Raw genomic sequence first — 11,448 nt, forward strand, 5'->3', positions numbered from 1 at the left:
TCCATTCAGGAAATGCATGTTACTTTTCTCTTCATAAAATTTTGTCTTCTCGTTTAATATCTAAGAAACTAAAAGTTAAAATATACAAAACAGTAATTTTGCCTGTATTATTATATGGATGCGAAACTTGGTCCCTTACATTGAAAGAGGAACATAAATTGAGAGTATTTGAAAATAAGATCCTCAGGAAAATATTTGGACCTAAAAGGGATGAGGAGAGAGGTGAATGGAGAAGGTTACATAATTTAGAACTACATAATTTGTACTCGTGTCCAGATATTATTACAACCTTAGTGACAATGAAGTTCGACCAGTCACAAATATAGGAGTGCGTTGTGAAAGAAGGAGAACACATGCATATGCTGAACATATTTTATTCAGCAGGCTACATGGAACAAAGGAAAACATACATTTCCACTGCAACGCAGCAATGTATGGTGTCCACACAAAATAAAACATTTTCGTCCATCTACACGTGACATTGAAGTTCGACCACTGTTAGAGGGGATCCTGTTTACCATGGTGTGACGCCGCCCCGTCGGCGAATAACTGTGGCAATGCGTCGGGGCATGCTGCGGACGAGTCGTTCAAGGTATTCCACATCGATGCGGTGCCATTCCTCCTGCAGGCAGGCGATAAGAGCAGCCACTGTCGTGGGTCCCCTCTGTTGCACACGTCGCTTAAGAACACGCCACACATTCTCAATGGGCGAGAGGTCGGGACTCGATGGTGGCCATGGCAGAGTTTGCACGTGATGGCGAGTCAACCATTCTCTTGTCAACCGCGCTGTATGAGGCCTGGCATTGTCGTGTTGAAAGATGAGACGCATCCTGTGGAACAGGTGCCTTCGCACTGTGGGAAGATGCCGCTCCAGTATGCGTGTATAGGCGTGTGCATTCACAATGCCCTCACAGACGTGTAGTGGGCCAACCCCAGATGCCGTCATTCATCCCCATACCATCACTGACGCAGGTTTCTGTACCCGACGTGCATAACATTTTGCTTCATTCTGTTCCTCCTTCCCACAAATGACTGTTTTCCGTATTTTCCCGTACACAACATTGAAAATGGATTCGTCCGTCCACAAAACCTTGTTCCACTGCCGAAATGTCCATCCCCGGTACATTCGTGCCCACTGTAGTCGATTGCCTTTGTTCAACATGGAAAGGAAGGGTTTACGTTTCGCCTTGTACACTCGGTAACCGCATCGCTGTAGGTAACGGCGAATGGTTCTGGTTGACACTTCAATGTGAAAGCGTTCTCGAGTCCACAGTCATAATTTGGCCACAGAAACATGATTGTTGGTCTGGATATAGCGTCTAAATATCCGTAGGTCACGCACGCTCAGCAGGCGTTTTCGACCGGGGGCCTTACCTGGCTCTGTAGTACCCGTATTTTGGTGGTGTTTGATGATGCAGTGGACGGTTGACTTGGGTAAGTTCAATTGGCGCCCTATTTCCCGTTCACTGAGTCCATCCCGTTGCAACTCCACCACTCTTCTCCTCACGGTGTTGTCAATAGGTTTGCCCCTGGCCATGGTGATGATGCACTGCGGTTCCTCGGTGCACAGCACGCGCTTATATACGGCGGACTCCCTTATCGTGTCCGTGACGTCATGCTTCCGTCGAATGCGCCACTATCTGGAATATTCCGTATGGGTCTGGTGCCTGGTCGAAGTTCAATGTCACGCATATAGTTCCCCGTTTTCGTTCTTTACGTGACCTTGGGTGCAACATGCTAGGATCACGATTCTTGCCTGCTCACACGCCTCCTTTTACACACATGCGTCACTTCTGCGGGTCACCCATTCCACCGCCTATGCCTCTGTGCATTTAATCACGTATTCCTTTCTGGTCGAACTTCATTGTCACCAAGGTTGTAGAATGATTAAATCAAGAAGACTTAGGTGGGCAGGCCATGTGGTACAAATAGGAGAGGAAAGAGGAGTTTACAGGATTCTTGTTGGGAGACCTGATGGTAAGAGACCTGTAGGAAGGCCAAGACGAAGATGGAGGGATAACTTGAGATGGACCTAAAGGAAATCGGTAGGGATGGAAAAGAGTATATAGATGTTGCTCAGGATAGTGACAGATGGAAGGCCTGTGTTGCTGCAGCCATGAACCTTTAAGAAAGCTACAGAGTTAGTTAGTTACTGTCACCGATTCCCACCGATACCAATACTTGAAAATTGTAATAATTAAAAAGTATTCAAAATATTCATTAACAATAATTTGGAAGTATTCCATTCTAATTATATACATCAATTGATGAAGATTTTTGCTTTAAAATGTACAAATATTGCATTCTAATATTAAATTACATGTTATGTCATGACAAATTTTTTTTCACACAAAAGTGATGCGAAATAAGGAGAAAATTTGAATTTTTGGATAATTAAGACTCCTACGGCATTTTTGCGAAACCCCAAGAAAGACCAAAATTCCAGAAAAGTATCAGTCGGTATCGGTTAATAAGTTCCAATCGATACTTTCTAATACCGATACCAGTATCGGCTCAGTCCTAATATAAACAAAATATGACTTTCTATAAATACTCTCTTTTGCCCATGGGACCTGCACCTTCTGCCCCCACCTCTCCACAACTTTTTGGTGAGTTGTTCATTTTTCTAGGTTCAGTAAAATAACATTTCTCATTACTCTCTGTGTTCAAATTTTCATATAAGTCCGTTGTTTTTTCCGTAGGTTTTGGAAGAAGTGTCCCACCTTAGCTCTGATCACCAGCAATGCATTTTGACATGCTATGCAGTCAGACTAGACGATATTAGGGCTGTGCTGCTTCAGGAAACATGTGCAATATCTGCCCCATACTTGCAGGACTTTGATTGAAAACTGCAGGTTGGTGCTTTTTTTTTTAAGTCTTGAAAGAATAGGAAATCTTGTTATAAATTAAGCCTATATGTTGATGCAGTTTTTAATTGTTTTGTGTGTGTTCTGCATAATTGCAGTAATAGTTTGTGTTGATTTATTTTAATGCAGTTAATTGTGTTAGGGGAACTAACTAAGCACAGTGGTGTACCTACATTGAAGACAGTTTTGAGGAAAAGGCACATTTTAATTACTTAGTACTATGTTTTGTTGTTAGCAGGGGTGCCCACAGAGGGGGGGGGGAGGGTGTAGGCTGCACCAGCGAGATTTTTGGGGGAAATAATATAAAATTCAACATTTATATATTTGTACAAAAATATATGTAAAAATTTTACACCTTACATGCACCATATTTAATCCATTAGATGAATAAATAAAGTGTTTAAGGGTATTCTCGAAAATGGGGGGGGGGATATCCAACTCTTACATAATTGAATTTACTACATTTAACCAATCAATGTGCTAGCTTTACGTTTTTCCGAAAATCGAACAATTAAAAAATGTGGACAGTTTAACATGGAATTTCTTTCAAATATACATAAATTATTACGTATTCATCCAACCAATTTTTTTTAGGGATTATAATGAACGATTTTAGATTTTAGGGGCAGTCTTGAGTGACTGGCACCCCTGTTTAGGGAGGAGGGGCAGATCTGCCATTTTGTTATAATTTTTGAGGATAATCCTCATGCCCTACATTTAAAAAAAAAGTAAATGTCTAATTATGCAACTGGAAACAAACATTTATTAACCCTTAGTCCACCCCCGTAACACATATGTTACCAAAAAAGTATGTCCCTTGTAGCCTCTGTAACACATATGTTACAAACAGCTTTAGGTACAATTATCGAGGGTTTGCCACACTTATATTTGTATATTGAGGTTGAAACACTGACAGTTCGTTCGGGAACATGTTTTACAATCGTGTTTACGAAAATTCCAATAACAAAAGTTATCCGAAGTAGATTGGTCCCATAGTGTCAGTTATAACAATTTTATGAATAATATGCAAATTGGCTAAAATTCGCTAGTTTTACGTTTTGCCTTATTATTCAAATTGTATTGCACCTACGAACATGAATCAAGTTTCATTCTGTTGCGGAAGGTCCATTCTTAAAAAAAAAAAGCAAAAGTTCCGGTTTTCTCCCCAAAGTAGCTGGAGAAGAGGGGGCAAACTCCACATTTTCATGCTTTTTTCATTGAAATTCGAGGGATGCAGCCCCCGCCCGTAACCCCCCGCGGTTGGGACATCCAAATTTTACATGGTTGCATGCACCAATATATTACCTGCAAAACAAAAGTTATCCGAAGTAGATTGGTCCCATAGTGTCAGTTATAACAATTTTATGAATAATATGCAAATTGGCTAAAATTTGCTAGAGTTTTACGTTTTGCCTTATTATTCAAATTGTATTGCACCTACGAACATGAATCAAGTTTCATTCTGTTGCGGAAGGTCCATTCTTAAAAAAAAAAGCAAAAGTTCCGGTTTTCTCCCCAAAGTAGCTGGAGAAGAGGGGGCAAACTCCACATTTTCATGCTTTTTTCATTGAAATTCGGGGGATGCAGCCCCCGCCCGTAACCCCCCCGCGGTTGGGGCATCCAAATTTTACATGGTTGAATGCACCGATGTATTACCTGCAAAACAAAAGTTATCCGAAGTAGATTGGTCCCATAGTGCCAGAGTTATTACGATTTTTCTCCATTATGTATACGAATTCAAATTTCCCGCTCAAAGCCTCGGCGACACTGGGCTTACTTTCGTCAGACCGCGCGTCATACTAAGGGTTAAGGAGGTCAATGAACTAGTCAGGTTCTTCAAGGACCATTTAGAATTTTATATTGGTAGTTTATTGTTATCGGCCCATCCTTAATATAAATTGTTTAATGCTATTAGGAGTATAAGCGAAAGCACAACATAATTCAACACGAGTACAAGTCAAATTTATCAACGAAGAAAACAACATCAGACGATTCTAATTTGAAAGACATGCACAGTGCAATTATAGTATTGTGTATATATAATGTTCTTTCAAAATATGAGTGTATAGCAAAGGGTGACTATGCTCATTTCACATCTGGAGTATCTTAACACTTAAACAATAAAATCCACGGAAAAGTAGTTAGTTTTGCATTTTTTTTTTTACATGTGGGAAATATTAAATAACAAATCTTGAAGCAAATTGGAGAACTGCTCTTCAGTTTCGTTATTTAGAAATAAGATGCATGTTCTTAATTGTAAACTCACTTCCTTCCTTTAAATATTTCAGTGGGTCATGGGAAGTATCAAAATATCGTCCCTACAAGAACCTTTGCTATCTGTCGATTTTCATTTGAAGGATAGCAACAGTCACCAGAGCACCACCAGTGTTGAGCTAGACTCAGGAGAGCTTAAAAAAATGGTGGCAGTGTTGGAGCAAGTGGAACAAGCTATAAACCAATGAAAATACATTTTCTAGATTTAAGTGGATACTTAATGCACTAAAGTCAAAAAGTTTAGACTTAGTGTGGGCCAGAAATACAAGTGTATATACATGATTAATATATACTTCACCAGATTATATTTACTGCATATGTTTTTGTACAAAAGAAAGCTCAATAAATAGAGAAAAAAGTGTTTTTTTTTAATCATTTAAAGTTAAAGTTAAAGTATATATATAATCTCACACAGCACAATATAATATTTTTGCGTCAGTGGTAGTTCTGGGCAGTCCGATCTCGGTGCATTCCTCATGTGTTAGGAGCATTCTGGCACTGTTTTCTCACACTTGGAAAATGAGGTATTTGTTACAATCATGCAGATGAAACCTTTTCCTAATTAAAGACTGGTTGGAAAACCTTCACTTTTGCATTTCTCGTGAAATTCTAGCCTGATTTGATATATCACACCACCCCATTCCCATTTAAAAAAATTGATGTATCAGAAATGACTGAACTTTCATCAATCAGAGCATCTGCACACCCCTTTGGTCAAGAACTCGAGCAAACTCGAAAATTAGAGTGAGAAGTGCACAAACTTAGCCAGAACTTACTATTTTCTACCAATTTATCCAAATAATAAACAGTTGTAAGAATTCCCCCCTGCCATAAAGGCACATTTAGGGAATGTGGGGGTTGGGCCTCACATATTCTAGTCCTTGGCCATTTTGGAGGTGATGTGATCAGCACCACCCTCCAGTCGCCTTTTACCTCCCAGGGTTGCCTGCAGGATCCCACTGATTTGAGGTTGGTTAGGCCCCAGAGCTGCTTTATGTGGGAATAAGGCCAGAAAAATTCTGATCCTCAATCACCCAACCTGGGAATCGAACTCGGTCTCCCACATGGCAGACACACTAGACCATTGCAGATCCACAGTTTCAAGAGAGGCTGTCAGAAATCCAAAAGTAAGATGTTTGCCTGTGAATGTTGCAGAATGCTCCTAAAAATGTTAAATTGTACGAGGGCTATCTAGAAAGTCACTCAAGTTTCGGCAGGGTGAGTACCGCCATTTTGTGCAGGGACTTCCACCCGTTCAGTGCGCTTCCAGCTGTGGATGTCTGAAGTTTGTGCCGCTTCTGCTCTGTTCATAATACATTGTTAACACGAGTGCTCAGATTGAAAATTGGTCATACGAGTTTTGTTGGCAAAAGACACTGAACCGATTGACATTATCGACAACTGTGTGAAGTTTACGGTAAAGATGTGATGAGTGAAAGTGGAGTGAGCCGTTGGGAGCCTCATGTTTAAAGATGGCCGCACAAACGTTCACAATGAAGGACCGAAGTGGGCGACTGAGCATTGAGACAGATGAACTGGTCTCAAAAATCAATGACAAGAGTCGTGAAAATCGCAGTTTTACAATAACAGAGCTCTCGTTTGAGTTTCCGCAAATTTCACTGAGCTTATGGCATGAAGTTGTGACCCAAAAGTTAGGCTACCATAAGTTTTGTGCAAGATGGGTTCTGAAAATTTTGACAGGAACAAAAATCTCGCAATGAAAGGCCTGTAAAAGTTCACAGGCAACAATGGACTTTGTAAGCTTGTTCATCACTATGATAAGTGCCTAAACTTGTACGGCGACTATGTCGAAAAGTAGTTTAAGAGTGTCTCTTCAAAATGTATATAAAAAAAAAATGTCTACTTCACTTGTCTTCTTGTTATTCCAAAACGTGAGTTACTTTCTGGATAGCCCTCGTATTATTAAAGTAGTGGACACTACAATACTAAAGTGTATTTCCCATGTTTTCCAGAGAGGTTACGTCAGTAACAAAGACATGTTAACAACTTTAGTAAATTAAGAAAAATGTGTTAGTCTAGTAATTTTTATTGAATGCTTGGTTTTAATGGAGGTGAATTCATTTGACTATGACACTTTACGCTTCAGTATAGTGAGCGGAGGTCAGGTTGGAGAAGACAATCCAGCTTACATTTACTGCATAGTTTTTGTACAAAAGAAAGCTCAATAAATAACGAAACAACAAACAGTGTTTTTTTAATCATTTAATGCCAACTCTGCGCATATCACACTGCTCAAGTTAATATATAATACACTCTCAGCACAATATAATACTTTCTGTATCGGAAACATGCAAATGCCCACACACACTTTTGTACATATATTTACATATGCAAATGGAATTACAGGATCTCAAACTATTAACATCAACACTGCCAATAATTTTTAAGTGTGCACGGAAACATGTGGAATCCTTTTTAAGATTTCTTGAGAGAGAGAGAGAGAGAGAGAGAGAGAGAGAGAGAGGTAAGGGGGAGCAAGGCTCTCTCAACCCCCCCCCCCCTCTCGAGAAAAAAAGAGGAGAAGACCAAAGAGCAGAAAAGGCTTTTTCCTTTCTTCCCTCCAAGGAGAAGAGAGGAGGAAAATGTGATATGGGGGCAAGGAGGTGAGGAAGAAGATAAAAGAGAGACAGAGTAGAGAAAGATTCCAAAGGTGGGAGTCAGATGGAGACACAGGTACAGGCCTCTTCTCTTCCTTCTTTTCTGACCCCTCTCTGATTCATGGTTAGGGTAATGTTCTCCTCCTTCAGGGAGCTCCCCCCTCTTTCCATAAAAGAAAGATAGCCAAGAAGAAAAAACAGAAAATATAGGTTTCTCTCAGGATATGGGGGTGAGGAAAAAGATAAGAGTCTCAGCGGGGCCGGGGCAGATGGAGAGGGAGGTAGAAGGCACCACCTTTTCTACTTCGTGATTAAATAGGAGGGAGAGATAAGCCCCACCTTTCCTCCCCCATTTCAGGGAAAATTCTATATCTCTGTCATTTCTTTTTTTTTCCTCTCTCTCTCGAAAAAAGAGTTATCCCTTTCTTCTTTTCGGGAGAGGAAAGAACAGTGAATAAGAGGAAAGAGCTTTTAACATTAACATTGCCAATAATTTTTAAGTGTGCACAGAAACGTGTGGAATGCTTTTTAAGTTTTTGGCAACATAAAAAAATTCTGACCCTGTTTGTGCATTAGAATTACACAAAAAAATAACAATATGTACACATAATGTTCACCAATTATCTTAATCATGTGTATTTGAATATTTTTTTAGGTTTGACCTCAAAATATCTTATTTCGATGAAGTACTAATCTTGTTACTTGTGAAAACTGATTTTCAATGTTCTTTACTTTAAAATTCTACAAATAATTCAGCACAGGTTTGGTTTGATATTCACCAATGAACATTGTTCAATACCCATCTTCATTGGGCCATGGTTACATGTAAGGTATTGACAGACATTTTAACAAAATGGAAAATGGGATATATATATACACACATATATGAGACTTTGCTAACACAGCCATGAATAATAATAATAATTTTAGAAAAGTAACAAAATACCTCACATACAAAATACCCAACAGCGTAGCAAATTATTCACAATTTTGGGCAGTAGTCTGCAGAAAATGTCCATCTTTTTTTTTTCTTTCTTTTACATTAGTGGGTGCGTAACATTATTTCTGCCTTGTCAGTACAACTGTTTTTAGAAATACTGATTTTGAAATTCAAAATTCCAGGCAGGAAGTTTTACTTGAAGGTCTTCTCAATACTAAAAGTTATAATAATTATAACAAAAATTTAATAGAAACAATAATGACATCAAATTAAAGGCATTCCCTATTGCTTCTTCCCTACAAGCTAACAAAAAATAATTTACGCACAGTCAAATTATTTCTGGCCCCAATCACAAACAGTTGTAAATGCTCTTTCATTTACAAAGTTATTTTGCGATGATTTGTACAACCAACCAATCAGAAAGCATTAATGACTTAGTTTGTATGGCTCAGTGAAACATTCAAAGCACCATTTATTTCACTGAAAATGTTTACTCCCTGTTAGTTTTGAACAGCTTGTGTTGTCCATCATGAATGCGAGTGGGAGATGATGAGCCAGGAGATCACGAAATAAGATAATAAAATTGGGTAAACTGCTAAGGCCATGCATCCAGGTGGTTGACTATCTCCCAGGAAGACGATGGAATCTGGAAGTAACAATAATACACCTATATATTTTGTTTTACATGGAGAAAAAGGAAAAAATAAGCACAGTTTGCCTGTACCATTCAAATGAATGTACGCTATACAAAATACAATGGCACTAAATAAAAGTAATGGTGATTTTGTGTGGCATTGGAATATTTTTTCCTGGTGGAAAATATTCTTTGACAAACAGTTAAAGATGATAAATATACACAGTGTGGCAATTTGAAATCGAGACTGATTTTGTTTCTCGGTAGGTGTCGTCACTGTGCAAGCATTCTGTGGTACGAACAAGCAACGGTATCTCACAAACAACTGACTCAGAGCTCGTTGACTTGAGTGACATTGCAGCTTGTGACGTTGTTGAATGTGAGCATGTGTCGTCAAAGTGCGTCGTGATTTCAACATGGAACAAAGAGCAAATATCCTGTTTGGTGCACTCTTGGGCAAAACTGCTGCGGAAACATTTCACAGGAGAAACTACACAGAAAATCCACAAGGATTTAAGTTGTTAACCTGGATCTTCATTCATGGTTAGGTCCATAAACACTATCTATCATATTTAGCTAGTAAAACACTTATCATCTTGTAATGAAGATGCTTGGGGTTCGATCTCCATTTGAAACATATAGCATAGTAGAAATTTCATGAAAAATGCAGGCTCGATCAAGGCTCAAACCAGGTCTGTGGTATACCATGCCATTGTTCTACCAACTCGGCTACTGAGCCCGCCTTAGTTTCACCTGATATTTTTTATTATATATATATATATATACAGGGAGGTTATTGCAGCATGCCACCGTAAGAGCGTCGGCCGCTTGCCGGCCCAGTCATGCAACAGGTGCCGGCAAATTGCGTAACAGATAGCCCGTTACACAAACCGCTTGTTTTGTAATGTTTCCACTTTTCACAATTATAGTTACAATTACAACTTAAATAAGCACGTACCTTGTCGTAAGGATGCTGGAAAAGGTGTCCTCTAAAATACAAATATTTCTGGCACTTTATTTTTGACATGTAATCTTTCTTAGACACCGCGAGAGCGTGGGCCGCTTACCGGCCTTGTCATGCATCAGGTGCCGCCAAATTGCATAACAGATAGTCCGTAACAGAAACAGCATCGCGGCGCATAAAGCAAACCGAAAGTGTAAAATTATATTTAAAACTAATAATAATGATGATCACTAACCTTCTGTGTTATAAATGATGTTGAAAATGACCTCCTTCAACACCAATACATTTCCGGCATCTGCGTATGAAATTCCTCTGAACATCCATAAGCTCATCAGGTGTGATTCTGGCAATTTTGTAGGGTTTTAATCTAAGTAATTTAGTGGCATTTCTTGCTGAGGATTTTGAAATGCCTGTTTCCTGAGCAAGCCGACGGAGGGATTTTTTTGGAGTATGTTCAAGTCGTTCACCAATTTCGTCTAGCTTTTCTTCCGTAAGAACACGTCGTCTGGAAACACGTTTTTTAGGTTCAAGAGATCCTGTCTCTCGTAATCTTTTAACGAGGTTGTAAACAGTATGTCTGTCCGGAACAGGATTGCCAGGAAATTTTCTTGCGAATCGCCTGACTACTTTTCTGCAAGAGTTCGTTTTCACGTAAGTATCGTACATAAAAACTCTTTGTTCAAGACTATATTTGTTTGGCGGCATAACTAATGAATGAATAACAATTAACACACGATAAAGCACTAGCACTGAACAACACGAGTACTGATAAACGCAAACCGAAGTGAACACGTCTAAACAACTGGTAGCCGACAGCTGTCGCATTCGCGTAGTATCGAGAGGCTTCTCGCGGCTTACCACTACTCCGATAAGCCGCTGACGCTCTTGCGACATCTGAGGAATTTCGCTTCTAGCGTCGGCTCTATAGACACTGGATGGACCAAATTTTGAGGGAAGTACAACAAAAGACTACTCTATGAGGAAATGTAATGCTCCTGCCGCAACTTTGAAAAAAAAAAAATATGGAAATTAAGACGTTCAGAAATTTTGCGTAATTACGGGGAAAATAGAACTTTGGGATTTGGCCCCCGTTTCCCCCTGGACTCACAATTGTCGGAATTTACATAAAATGTTGCTTTTTGTTCATTCTT

The sequence above is a fragment of the Lepisma saccharinum genome, unplaced genomic scaffold (assembly GCF_977018435.1).
Source record: "Lepisma saccharinum unplaced genomic scaffold, izLepSacc3.1 HAP1_SCAFFOLD_182, whole genome shotgun sequence".
Taxonomy (NCBI): domain Eukaryota; kingdom Metazoa; phylum Arthropoda; class Insecta; order Zygentoma; family Lepismatidae; genus Lepisma; species Lepisma saccharinum.